General features: G+C 48.5%; 1 protein-coding gene across 2 annotated transcripts in view; it reads left to right on the top strand.

Moving 5' to 3' along the window:
• Window positions 1-14,900, top strand: part of MROH1 (maestro heat like repeat family member 1) — a 2,813,132-nt gene that overhangs the window by 176,872 nt on the left and 2,621,360 nt on the right. The window lies entirely within an intron of this gene.

Below are 14,900 nucleotides of genomic sequence, written 5' to 3'. Positions count from 1 at the left end.
GAGGTAAAACTCAACACACTAGATGTGATGAGAGCGGTCCTCTACTACGTAGCCAAGACCAGACCGCTAAGAAAAACAGACCAATTGTTTGTCTCCATAGCGCCAGGCAGAGAAGGTGACCGCATCTCTAAAAATGCCATCTCTATTTATCCAACTGTGCTATTCCCTATCGGATAAAACACTGCCTTTTACGCCCAGGGCTCACTCCACAAGAGGTACTGGAGCCACTTTGGCTTTCATTGCAAATGTCCCCTTTGACAGTATTTCCAAGGCAGCTACATGGAGCTCTATACATACTTTCACTCAGTACTGCTGCATTGACGCCCATTCCATGACGGATACACAAGTGGGACAAGCGATTCTAAGACATTTATTCGCTCATGAACATTCTCACATCCCTCCTCCTACTCCTTCTTCCACTGCACGCTAATCTATGCACAGCATGTGATCTAAGCAGATTCCACAAGCCTCAGAAGGGATACATTACTCACCGTAATCTTATTTCTGATGCTTGTGTCTGCTTACATTCACATGCGACCCACCCTTCCTCCCCTCAGAGAGAAGGCGCATGGATGCTTATGAGCTTGTCTGATATGTATCTGCTTCTAGACAACTGTACTCATGCTACGCCTCATGCTACCTCATGTCAGGAAAAATAACAATGAGGGATCCCGACGCGTGGGGGATCATGGGTACAGTGGATGTCACACTACAGCACGACATAACCTGCGACAAACTCCTCCCTCTCATCCTTCCAGTCCTGAATGAACAAGCGCTATTATGCCCTGACCCCACTGTCTTGGTTGACACCTTCAACCTTAGTATGCTCAAAGCCCTTGACCTTATTGCCCCTTCCAAACTGAGAAAACCTAAACCATGAGCTCACCTCAACTCCTGGTTTACTCCTCAACTAAGAGTTCTTCGTAAAGAAAAACTAATCGCTGAATCACATTGGAAGAGTAACCCTACAGAAGTTAATAAATCTAGCATCATTCTAGCCACATTAAAATATAAGGAAGCTATACTCCAGGCGAAAAAAGACACTTCCAACAAACGCATTGAGCAAGCTAAATCCAATACTAAAGAACACTTCAGAATTCTGAAAGAACTGGAAACCCCTGTTACTGCACCCGACACTTCCATCAAAGATAGCACCTGGTGCACTAATATCCAAAACGCTCTCCTTGGTAAAATAGACACTCTGCAAGGCAAAATTAACGATAAACAGACTAGTCTACAATCCAATTTGCAACCCAACTCTCTCCCAACTATAAACAACTCTATCCCAGATTCATTGACTCCGTTCAGATTATCACCCCTATCTATCATTGAAGTGGAAAATATTATCAATAGCCTTAAACCTTCTAACTGCCAAGGCGACCTCTGCCCAGCCCCTACAATCAAGGAAGCGGCCCACGAGCTAGCTCCTTTCATCGCTACTCTCATCCATTCCTCCTTCAGCACGATGACTGTACCGGACAATTTGAAGGATACCTGGGTTATCCGGCTTCTAAAAAACCAACCTTGGATGCCAATATACCTACAAATTACAGGCCCATCACCACAGTGCCGTTCCTTCTAAAAATCCTTGACCGAGCTGCATACCTACAGATCCAAGACTATCTTGAATCCAATAAACTCCTGGGTCTAAGGCAATCTGGGTTCCGGCCCTGTCACGGAACTGAAACTGCCCTTATCGACCTCAAAACACAGATCGAAGATTTAAGAGACAAGGGTAAACTTGCTCTACTAATTCTTCTTGAAGTAGTAGAGCAAGATTAGTAGTAGAGAAGTTTCTTCTGTGGCTTTTGATCTAGTCAATCATCAAATTCTGTGTCGGCACCTTAAACTAGCCGCACATTTTTCTGATAAAGCCACAGCCTCATTAGTTCATTCTTGGACAATAGATCGATGCGTGTCTTCTCTCCACTTGCAGTAGCATCGCCGGCACCCTTCACCTGCAGGGTACCACAAGGTTCTTGCGCCTCTCCCACGTTGTACAACGTGTTCACAAAACCTCTATTTGATATTTTGGACTAACTGGGTGTCACATATACTAATTATGCTGACGACACCCAGATACTCCTGCCAAACTCTGGAGACTACGTCACCGACTCTCTCTCTGTGAACGCCATCTACCTAGTCATCCAAGCCTGGAGCTCCTCATTCTTGGCTCTCCTCAAAAGCTATCCAGACTGGCCTCCGAGTTGGTAACACTATCAAGGCCTCTAAGGACACTAAAACGTTAGGGATTTACCTTGACTCTACTTTATCCTCGGCCAGACAAACAAATGCAGTTTCCTCCACAGCGGCATACACCTGCAAGTTTATCACAGCTAGCTGCCCTTTCCTATCACCAGCCAACTGTCACACTTGCCAGAACTCTCGTGTTGTCAAAAATTGACTATTGTAATGCCCTCTATTTTGGCACTAACAGATGTAACTTAAACAAATTACAAATCATCCAAAACAGTGCTATTAGAGCCGCTCTCAACATTCCTAGGAACCAACACATCTCAGATACCAGACGCAACCTACGCTGGCTCTCCGTCCCTCAACGAATTACACTGAAAACACTTGCTCTCACTCATAAATGCTTATCCAACCAAGCACCTTTCTACTTGGACAACAGATTCGCCCTCCATAACACTAACATAACTCGCAGAACTGCTCAGACTAACTGCCTCTCTATACCACGCTTCAACCTTCAAAGATCTGGCGGAGCCAGCTTCCCAGTAATGGCGACGAAACTCTGGAACTCGCTTCCCAACCTGCTAAGATCTGAACCGTCCTTCCACAGTTTCAAAAACATGGCTAAAGCCTGGCTAACCGCCCAAGACCATCTCCTATTTGCCAACCAACTCCCATGCGTTAGCTACCTGCCCCCACCTCTTGTACATAGGCCATAGGGGAAGGGGAGCACGCATGTGTTGAATAGACAGTGGCAACATTTGACTTGGGTAGTACTATCCGTGTGACGAGTTGGAGTTGAATTCAAGAAAGGGTTGTTCCTTGTAGGCCCATTGATTAATATAGATAATTGATGAGTGGCATGATCTATGGAATCGTATGCCACTGATAATTCTCAAAGAATATGAGTATGGGCTTTGAAGAGGCGAGGGCCATGGAGATCCTGGTAGAAAGCATCCACGATAGATTGGACTTTGTTAGATGGAACACAGGAGTATATTCAATTCACCCCTGGAGTGCTGGAAGTTGAATATTGGGGACCTTTACAGGCCACAGTTAATCATACCCTTCATCCAAATAAAAGAAATAGTGGTATGGGAAAAGTGAGCTTGGAGTGGCCAAATGGCTATGATGAAGGAAAGGTTGACAGACCGCCTTACTAGCTATGAGCAATTACTTTTGGGCATATAATAATAATAAATAATAATTTCGCATTTATATAGCGCTACGAACCCTCAGGTATCTGAGCGCTGCTTATTATCACCCACGGTGTGTGGTGCTCATTTATCGACCTCGGAAGGATGAAAGGCTGAGTTTGGCGCTGCCGGGATTCGAACCTGCGTTAGCAAGCTCTGCACGGATGTCAAAGCGAGCGCTCTACTCGCTGTGCCACTTGCCCGGCATATACCAGGACTATCCTAGAATCGCACCTCTGCATAGGCTGAAACTGGAAGTCCTGTTGGTATAAGCAACTGTTGTGTATAATGTTAAAAATGTCTTTTTAAATGATTAAACATAATCTTTCTTCTTAAATGATTGTTTTGATGTTTTGTAAAGGTTTGAATAAACCATATACAAATGTTTTAAAAAAATAAGCAACTGTTGGTTACCATAAAGTTGGTGGATCTCATTGCTTTTTGCGATTTAGTGGGTGACTTTCCTTTATGTCAAACAGCACATGCAATAAAAGAACATCCTGTGCCTCTGTTTCTCTCATGCATGACTATTCGCAATGGGTATTGTGGTATACGATAAATATTGGAGGGGATATAAACAGCTAGACACCTTGGGGTCACTTGTTCCGATCATATTTGAGGGTTCATTAATGTGGAGGTATGTGCAGCAGTCAAAGGCCACTGTAGATGGATGTCGTATTGGACTCCGACTCATATTGCGCCCGTTTGTGCAGGGGATCCACTTGTCAACAATCACGTTGTACAGAATACTATTAGCAGCGCACAAAACCTTTCCAGTCATTCAAGTTGCTGGGAAAATGGATGCCATCTCTTGGGAATGCTTGTCACAATTACGCCTGCTGGGAATGGTACACTTCTGTAAGATTAGTCAGTCTTAAATTGCCCTTAATCGTTATTTGATTGGGAAAACCAGTTTGATCATGGGGAGGCTGCTACCCTGTAACCTCCGACATGGATAACTTCTGTACACACTGGCTCATTTGTGCAGAAGTTACCCTTTAAGTTAAAACCAATTAGATGTTAATCAATTTGGAAGCTACAAAGCACATTCACCCAGAGTGAAGATGGTAGGTTAAATTCACTTGTGCATCATATAGAATCAGATGTTTACCCTACTCCTTTCCTTTGGTGTATTGTTAGAATGTTCAAGTTACTATGGTTTGGTGTTAATGTAGTAGCCCCATGATTTGTATGCACATTGCCGGCTTAGATTGAAAAAAACAAGCGCTACACCGGTTTCAAGGGGTTTTCAGTGAACTCTGCTAAGGAGGTGTTTGTAATTTACCATTCATGCCAATACTGCAATAGCTGACCTCTTATTTGAAAAAAATGTAAGTAAGCAATTATGAGTGGATGGATAGGGGTAGAAGACCAAATGGAGGTTAATGACCTGTTAAAAAAAGAACTACATAAAGTATTGAGAATGTTTGTGGGCTTGGAGGCATTTAGTAATGCATCAAGACTTGTCTTGGTAATTTACCTTCATTCTGCACCTTATTTAGAAAACGTATAGAAAGCCTGTTAACACTTTTAAAGGATGGTACTTCTGGACTAAATTGGTCAACAAGGGAATAAACTGGGCATTATTTTTCCTTGCGAGACAAGGCTTCAATTTCAGAATTGGTATGACTTGTGTGCAGGGTGCACTCTGGCTTTGACCAGTCCATCTTTGTGCAGAAGTATACATGTGGAACAACATTTTACCAAATTTGGTATTGTGTAGCGCCTTCGTTAGACCTAATCCATTTAAAATATTATGGTTAAGCTTTTTGTTTTCAGGGATTGATCCTTAACCTTAGGTGCCCAGATATGGGGCCGATATTTTAGAGGGTGAATAGTGTCTCAATGCCTCAAACTAACTAACCCTACCTCCTTGCTAACGTTTTGGAATGACACTGATGGAAGGTGACTATTCAGTTACTAAAGTTTACCCAAATTATTTATGTTTCCGCTCACATAACCATTTTTGGAACACTCAAGATATCCATAGTCCCAGTGCAAAGAACAAAGTAAAAAATGCTGCACCATCAAATCATTCACCAGCAGGCTCCTTTCTTCTAAGGAAATGGGTGCTCCTCCAATGAGGCACAAGCCATATTCAGTACCACATCCATCGGTCACATGGTAGAGCATATGTGGGTGCTGTGATGCTGTCTGTCTGAGGCTTTTGTAGATGTTGGTGAAAACCTTGTCTGTTGCTTGATCTGTACTAATTTCCACTTCATCTTAAAAGGCCTATAGAGACACCTGATAAATTTACTCCACAGCAGAGGCCAAGTATAGATTCATTTTTTTTTCTACATTTTTTTCATTTTCAAATTTGTTTATTGGCATTTTCATTAATATCAAACAAATTATGTGCAGTAATGCCTTACTCAAATAGCAATAGCCATGTGTTTAACTTAACGTCAAGAATATACAAATACAAAACAAAACAACCATAACTGTCTCCTTATTCTGTTCGTATCATATAGCGTCGTCTGCTACGGGGGAGGGTGGGAGCGAAGGGGAACCATCTGGTAACTTCAAAGGGGGAGGGCTTCCGAAAAGTCTCCATCCTCCGCAGCACTTCAGCTGCTGCTGGCTTTATGGTAGGTCCCTCATGGGCCTAGCTTGAGTTCTAATTCAGGGGGGTTTATCATCCGAAGGGTGAAACCTGTGTCTGGTGAGTTCCTTCCATGCCTCGAGTGTCATACTGGAGTCATCCGTGGATATGGCCACACAGTCCTTCCATGCCACGGTCTCGGCTAGCACCCATTGTTCAGTCTCTTTGTGCCATAGCTTGAATTGTGGGCCCATAGGTTTTTTCCAAGCCATTGCGATAGTTCTTTTGGCCAGTATGCACGATATGTCCATGAGTCTTGTCGCATGCTTGAGCTTGGTTGGTCTGGGGTAGGTTCCCAAGAGGCACTCATCGGGTGTCCAGTTATATTTGCGCAGGCCTGCTTTTTCGCAGGTTTGTTGAACTTTATCCCACAGAGACCTTGTTTTGGGGCATTCCCATAGCATGTGGATCAGATCTGCTTTTTCCCCCCCATGCACCAGTTACAGGTTGATTGTGCCTGGGGATTGAATGTAGCTATTCGGCACGGGGTCAGGTAAGTTCTATGCAGAATGTTTAGCTGAATCTGTCTGAATCTATGATTCCTAGATACCGCTTTGGGGAATGTAAGAGCTCTGTTCCATTCCCCCTCAGACATTTCCCGGCCTATGTCCACCTCACATTTGCTTTTCATTTCCATACTCCGAGGATTTGGCATGTCGATCAGGTGGCCATATATTTGCGCTATGGGTCTACCGCCCTCTCCTAAATTGTATATCAGAGTGAGGAATGGGTCTGTAGCTGGTTCTTCATGCCACGAGTCCCATTTGTGTCGGGCCACAGCATGGGTTCTTTGATACCATAGAAATTGGCCGTTATGTATGCCCTCCGTCTCCTGTAGCGAGGTGAACTCCCTAAAAGTGCTCTCGTCATACTGATCTCCCCAGGTGTAGACCCCTTCCCTCTCCCACAGCCTGATGTGTTTCAAGTCAGAAGGTGTTGTGCATAAGTCTGCGATCAGGGGAACTTCTGGGGTATAGGGGTTCCGTGAGTTAGTGAGCGTTTTCACCCTGCGCCAAATTTTTCTCCCTAGGTCAGCCAAAAAGGGTAAAGTTCCCAGCAGTTTGGACGGCGCCCATACCAGCTCTTTCAGATGGAATTGGGGCAGCATGGCCTGTAGCATTGGTGTTTCAGATGTGGGTTCATCTTCTAGCCATTTGGTCACATAACTAAGCTGTGCTGCTAGGTAGTACCTTTCCAGATTCGGAAGTTGAATACCGCCTTCACTATATGGTAGGGTCAGCAACTGCAACGCTATCCTGTGCCTTCCTTTCCCTTCCCTATAAGAACTCTCGCAGTATGGTCTCAAGCAGTCGGAAGAAGGGTTTGTGTATATAGTAATGTACATTTTGGAACCCATAAAGGAATCGTGGGAGAACTATCATTTTGATTATCGAAGCTCTGCCCATCATCGAAAGGGGGAGTTTCGCCCAAAACGGCATTGATTTGCGTAGAGCTGGGAGTGCTGCCTTTGTGTTGCGTTCGTGCATTAACTCGGGGGGGGGGGGGGGTGTATGCATTATGTGCACTCCAAGGTAGCGGAATGACGTATTCTGCCACTGGATCCCCACCTGTACCTCCAAATTCGCATCTTTCAGGGCCGCCAGGGGGAACATGCAGGACTTCATCTTGCTAAAGCGTATCCCAGAGACCTTGGAATAATTGTCCAATACTTCTAGCATGGTTGGTACGTTGAGGTGTGGGTCCCTGACGTATATGAGAACGTCATCCGCATAAAGTGAGATGACATGGTCCACGTCTCCCAGCCTTATGCCTGCATTGAAGAACTGCTTACTAAAGTAGACAGCTATGGGTTCTAGTCCCAAAATGTAAAGCATTGGGGATAGTGGACAGCCTTGTCTAGTCCCCCTGCATATATCCCAGGCCTCCGATACGTGCTTCCCAGATTTCACCCTTGCCTTAGGCTTAGCATACAAGATGTTAATCCACCTGATAAACCTGGGGCCAAAGCCAAACTCCCTGAGCACCGTCACAAGCCACTCCCAGTAGATGGAGTCAAACGCTTTAACTGCATCCAGAGACAGCAGTGCGTATGAGTCCTTGTCCTTATCGGTTTGCGCTATAATATTTTGTAGCCTGCGTAGGTTCATGGAGGTGTTGCGGCCCGGTACGAGGCTGTACTGGTCTGGGTGTACTATATCCCCTATTATTCTAGACAGCCGCTTTGCCAAAATCGTAGTCAGGATTTTAATATCATAGTTTAACATTGCAATCGGGCGATATGAGTCACATTGGTCTGCCGGCTTGTTGGGCTTGAGGATCTGGATCACAAGCGTCTCCCTCAAACTTTCGGGTAATATCCCTTCTTCGTATGCCTCCTGGTATACAGCGTGTAGTGGGAGGGTCAGGGAGGACGTTTTATAAAACTCTGTGGGTAACCCGTCACTACCAGGTGCCTTACCTGCGGCCAGGGATCTAATTGCTTCAGTAATGTCTTCGGGCATGATTTCTGTTTCAAGGGAGTCGGCTTGTTCAGGGGACAGCCTTGGGAGCCCCATCTCCTCTAATGTTTCTACCAACCGTTCATGGGGGACCAGCTCCTCATGCGAGTATAGGTGTGTATCATTTATACCCTGCTTTGTGTATTGTGTGTGTTCCCTCCTTCATCCTGTAGTGAGGTGGTGGGGTGTTCTTTTCGGCAGAGCCAGGCCAGTAATCTGCCCGGTTTGTCCGCCTCAACATGTGCTCTGTTCGTCCTGGCAGTATAATCAATCTTTTCCAGCCTGTTTCACGCAGTTATGTTTCTCTTAGTTTTACAAGCTCCTCCTCCCTCAGTTGGGTATCTACGGGGGTCGCTTCGAGTTGCTCAATTTGCCGCTCCACTAGGTCTAGTTCTTTCCTGAGCAGCTTCTTGATACCTCCCGCCTTTGCGATGATTTACCCCCTGGTCACTACCTTTAGAGCCTCCCACACTATGCTATTGTGTGCTACACTACCAGTGTTAACCTCCAAGTAGGCATCAATAGAATCTCGTAATTCCTCCCGGAAGGCTGGGTCCTTCAGGGCGTCGGTAGGCATTTTCCACATGGGAATGGGGGGGTCTGGGCCCTTTGTGATTCCATGTCATCAGGAGCGGGGAGTGATCCGAGATAGTCCTCCCCAGGTATTGTGCTCCCTCAACCTGGGGCAAGTGCTCCCTGTCTGAGTATATAATCTAGTCTCGTGTGTAGCTTATGCGGAGATGAGTAGTACGAGTATTCACGTGCTTCAGGATGCTTTTCCCGCCACACATCCGCCATGTCCAGCCTCCCCAACATGGCGGTCAGTGCTGCCATAGCAGTCGATGGGCCTCCCAACTGTGGTGTGGACCTGTCCAGCATTGGGTCGTGCACACAGTCAAAATCCCCCACCCCCCCCAAATAAAAAGGTAATTCCTATACTGTGTAACTCTGGGGTACAGTGTGTTCAGCTAGGACGGTATATTATTATTAGGGAGATAGGAGTTCATGATGCATACTGCTTCCTGGTCAATAAATCCCCAAATCACGACAAACCTACCTTCCGGGTCTATCTCGGTTTTGCCCACCCGGAACGGGAGCTGTGGGTGGATCCAGGTGTAGACCCCAACTGCGTATTTAGAGTAGGTGGTGCAAAATCCCTGTCCTCCCCAATGCGTTTGTAGTTTGGTCACAGAGTGCGCCGTACAGTGGATCTCCTGCAATAATGCTATCATCACCCCTTTTCTGTGCAGGTAGATTTTAATTCTGTTTCTACGGAGATAAGTCCTCAAACCCCTTACATTCCATGTCATTATTTTTATGGTGGCCGCGGCCATAGGGGTTCAGTAACGGAACCGTTGTCCCCCCTCTCCCTGCCCCTTCCGCCCCCGGTCTTGGATCTACTATCCAGGGGTCGGCCTGCGTTTGGGTTGGGGCACGAGCCACCAACCTTTCCCTTTCCTCCTTCCCTTCCTCCTCCTCCATCAGTATCACTTGGAGACTTAATAACATTAAAAATCCTCATTCTAGTGAATGAAGGCAACAAACCTTTCAACTCAGAACTGCCCCCAGCAGTTGCCTCAAACTTGCAGCGCTCGGGGGCCCCCGAACCTTCCAGGCCTTTCCGGGCCTCCTGGTGCGGGTGGTGTTTCAGCAGTCGGCCTTCACGTGTTTCAGGGGGGTTCGTCGGCTTCGTTGTACGCATGGGTCGGTGCGCTCCTGCCCGTCATAGCATTCGTGGAGTTGTAAATCTCAAGCGGTCCGGTGTTCATTCGGCAGTTGTGCGAACCTTGATTCTTTCCTGTTGCTTGGTGCATTCAAGTGGCCTGTGACTTCCTGCGCAGTGCTTTCCTTATCATCTGCAAGGTTGTTGTCCTCAAGCCACATATTTGCCGCCGCCGGGGTCTCAAGGAAGATAGCTTTCCCTTTGTATAGCACCTTGAGGCGGGACGGGTCCATTAGCATGTACTTAAGGTTTAGTTTACGTAGCCTAGCTTTCACCGGTATGAATGAGTTCCGTGCCCGCTGTACCGCGGGGATATAGTCTTGATAGATGACTATTTTGGCACCATGTTTCTCGATTTCCCTTCCTTCTCTCGAGAATCTCAATATAGTCTCTCTGTCGCGTAAGTTTGACTTTTGCAATTATTGGGCGCGGTCGGGAGCCCGGGGGGGGGTCTTTTCTGTAGTGACCTGTGGGCCCGCTCTATCGAAAAGCCCTTGGTCAGTTTGCCGGCCCCAATTTCTTGCAATAGCATTTTTTCTACAAATTCAGTTGGGTCTGGGCCCTCATATCTTCTGGTACCCCCAGGATTCGAATGTTGCCGCGGCGGGCGCGCCCTTCTGCGTCTTCTGATCGCGCTTCTAGCCGCGCTACTTGCAATTCAAGTTCTTGGACCTTAGATTTAAGTTCTGTTGTGTTAACATTGTCTTGCAGCGTTGCCTCCACTGTAGTCCCCCTTTCAGTAAGGTTACAGGCGTCTTGTCTCATCAGCTGCATATCCGACTTGATTTCATCGATCCTGGTTTCGATGGACGTTCGTAGCGCTGCTATAGCTTGTAGCACTTGCATATTTGTGGGATCGTCCTCTTTGGCCGTCGGGTCGTCTGCTGCTTCTGTTCCCTGTTGTTGTTTGGCCCTGACCGTGGTGAAGGAGTCCACGGTCGCGGTTTTCAGTTTACCTTTGGGGGGGGCGACATCTCTTGCCTTTGGGTTTACTCCACAACCTATTCCCGTTTTGCGGGGATGTTTATCTAGAGTCGGTTGCAAAGGCGTCTGCAGTGTCGTGTCACAGGGCAGTTACGGCTTCGTTCCTGCCTGTATCCAGGTCCCCGCTCCGGCCTAGGCAAATTCCTGGTGGTGTAGTCCTAATACCCTGTAGCTCTGCAGCGCGTTGATTGGTGGGTGCTCGTGGGTGCTCTCATGTTCTGCATGCTACTGGTTCCGTGGCAATTGTCCATTGTGACTCTTTTACACTCCTGCCCGCGGCCAAGGCTATCCTTTGGGTTTTGGCCCGGAGCTTAAGTTCAAGTGCGCAAGTTGCGGTGTGTTAAGCAGGCGTAGTGTCTTACTGTTCGTTGCATCCAGCAGGTTCTTTGTGCTGCCCCGGGTTTCCAGGCCACCCCCGAGGGGAGTCGTCAGCTCGTGGATGCCCCAGACTCGGCTCCCGGAGGGAACCACCCGCCATCTACTTCTTCGGAGCCTTCGCCGCGTCTCTCTGTGCCTCTTGTAGTCTCCTCAGGCCGGCGTCCCACGACCTCCCGCCAGCCGGCACCGTTCGGGGCCTCTCTTCCTCGCTGCGTACGAGGGGTCCCGGCAGACGGCGCACCCTGTGGCTGCGCACGGGGGTTCCTCTCTTCCGTCTCCTCCTCTCAGCAGCCGCGGGGCTCCCCGCCTCACGGCGGCGGTGACCGCGGCTCGCAGTCCCAGAGGCAGAGAGTCTGGTCGCAGCCAGCAGCGGGGGTTGGCCCTCCCCGGGGTTTCGCCGGTTTGCCGGGCTGGATGCGGCGGCCCTCACTCTCTTCCTTCCGGAGGCTATCCGCTCTCCAACAGTGCAGCTCAGATAGGGACCGCAGGCCCCGCCATCTTGTTGGGCGGGGGTCTCCTCGCTGCTCGCCTCGAATAAGTTATCTTGGTCCGATTTTCGTGCAGAAACCTCGTCGAGGGTAGGAAAACGGTTCTTCTCGTTGCTACTTGAAGTATGCTTATTCAACATGAGTTAGCCAAACGATTTGGTCCGTTGTAGGATCTCGGGCAGGAGCACAAGGAAAGCACGTCCTCACACCATGCGCGCTGGCCACCCACCACCCCCCCCCCCCCACCCCCCCAAGTATAGATTAATACTGAGTCAGCAGACACTCCTACCGGGAATCCGAACCCTTAGAAACGGTTATGTTAGTGTATTCCGTATCGGTTTGTAATCCTATGTAACGTATTAATTGACTCCTTTGTCGTCTGCTGCATATGTTATCTTCTGTAATCGATGCATCACGTACTTCAAAGAGGGTACTTTCTGAACCATCTCTTTCTAAGGGTTGGAATTCTCCCTCTAGAGACTTTTGTATTGACTGCAGGCATCAGTAAATGACAAACTCTTCGAAACGCTGGCCTTCTGCCAGCTTAACACCAAACTGTTGTCTCCATGACCATCAGTCTAGCTTCAGAGCGGCCAGAAGCACGGAAACTGCTCTCCTGAACATCTGTAAAGACCTGCTCTCAAACCTTGACACTAACCACCCTTCTGTCCTCATCCTCCTCGATTTCTCTTCTGCTTTTGATACTGTCAACCATGCCATCCTGCTCAACCGGCTCAGTGATAACCTGGGTATCACTGATCAGGCCCTGGCCTGGCTGACCACCTTTCTCTCCGAGCGACCCTCCGAGGTCCAACCTGGGTTCTTTGTCTCCCTCTCTCGTTACCTGTGGTGTTCCCCAGGGGTCTAATCTTTCTCCCTGGCTGTTCAACCAATACCTGCACCTCTCGCCTACCGCATAGCTGCTCTCTGCTCCAACTTTCAGTGCTGTGCGGATGACTCAGCTCGCTTTCATGCTCCCCTCAGCTGCCTCTTCTCCCTCTCATCCCGGATTGTATGTCAGCAATTCAGGAGTGGTGTGCCACCAATGATATCTGCCATAATGCCAGTAAGATGGCGATCCTCCTCATCGGCTCAGCAGTACCTTCCTTTCCTGTCACTCTTTGGCTGCCCATTCTTGGCCCTCTTCCAGCTCCCACCTGTGAGGCTAAGAACCTCTGGGTCATCTTCGACTCCACACTCTCCTTCTCTCCGCACATATTTGACGTCTATAAGAAGTGACACTACCAGCTGCACCTCTCCTCTCTTTCCCCCAGAAGCTCACTGTCTCCAGAGCTCTGGTTCTATCTAGGCTGGACTACTGCAACAGCTTTTTTCTAAACCTACCTGCCTCTACAACTCATCCAGAACAGGACTGCAAGACCCGAGGGACCAGATCTCTCCCGCTCTGAAATCTCTCCATTGGCTCCTAGTGGCGGTGGCGGCAAGGATCAAGTTCAAGTCCCTCTGCATTGTACACCAGGCTTTCTGGGGCCTGGGACATCTTCGCTCCTCCCACTCTCTCGGGGTCAGTCGCTTCGCCAAGCAACGAGTTGGGGGTAGATCTCACTCTTCCGCTGGGGCTTCCCTCTGGAACAGCCTCTCTGAAACATGAGGAGAACCATCTTCGGTTCCGGAAGCACCTCAAGACCTTCCCCTTTGCTTCTGCCTTCTCTCTTCTTCTCCCCTGCTGATCTGTCTGTCTGTCTCGGCACGGGGCACCTGGCTAACCTCTGATTTTGGGCCCAGATCCCTGCCCATTCAGCCACACACCCGCACTGCCTCCTGGCAACCCTTGCACTTGGGTCTGTATCTGCATCCCTACAGTCCCTTTCCTGCACTTATTAGACACCCGTTGTCTGCGCCTTATTCTTGCACTTTCAAACTGCTCGCCGCACTACCTGTTGTTGATCCCATGTTCAGCACTCTTCCACTCCTCCCCTTGCGATTTCCCTCCTCCGCCCCCCCCCCCCACCTGCACTTGCATGTTCTCAATGTCACTGGGCCTAGTTGTTTTGTTCCTCCCTTCTACACCTCCCTTGCCTCGTTGCGCCCTGAAACACTTGAGTATGGGCGCGATATAAATAAAATATATCATATAATGCCTCCAACTCTCTACGGAAATATCTTCCTACTCAAGCTCTTCGCTCCTCCAACTCCTTGAGGGTCAGTCGCGTCTCCAAGCAATGAGCTGGGGACAGATCTCTTTCTTCGGCTGGTGCCTCCCTCTGGAGCAGCCTTCCTGCCTCTCTGAAACTTGAGCAGAACCATCTCTGGTTCCAGAAGACCTTCCTGCCTTCTTTCGTCCTCGCCCCTGCTGATCTCCTGTTTGATGCAAGCACTGATCACCTGGCAACCCTCTGAATTCGGGCCAACATCCCTGCCTGTCCAGCTGCATACCCGCACTGCCTCCTGGCACCCCCTGCACTCGTGGTCTGCATCTGTAACCCTACAGTCCCCTTTCCTGCACTTATTAGACACCCTTTGTCTGCACTTCAAACACTTGCCACCTGTTGGCTGACCTACTTGTTGTGTTCTGATTCATTGTCCTGCACTTGTCTATAATCCCACCCCCCTTCTCCTGGCACTTCTCCCCACCCTGCTCCCCTTTACTTGTGCAATCTCCATGTCACCAGTCCTAGTAAGAGCGTTGTTTTTGGCCTCCCTCTGTTTCCCCTCACTTGCCTTGAAACACTAGTGTATAGCCGCATTATAAATGCCATATCATATCGATAACTAAACCCTTCTATGACGGGAGCCTGGGAATCCCAAGGAAATAAATGACACCTCTCCCCTTAGACAGATGCCGAGATCCATCACTGTAGAAATGTAATGTGAAGTTTAGAGTCAGGAAAGCTAAACCTGGTGGACTCACTGAAG

This window comes from Ambystoma mexicanum, chromosome 5q (genome assembly GCF_040938575.1).
Source record: "Ambystoma mexicanum isolate Mex_15411 chromosome 5q, UKY_AmexF1_1, whole genome shotgun sequence".
In the NCBI taxonomy this organism is placed as follows: domain Eukaryota; kingdom Metazoa; phylum Chordata; class Amphibia; order Caudata; family Ambystomatidae; genus Ambystoma; species Ambystoma mexicanum.
Note: the sequence above shows the minus strand (reverse complement) of the source record. Positions and strands in the feature narration are given on the sequence as shown.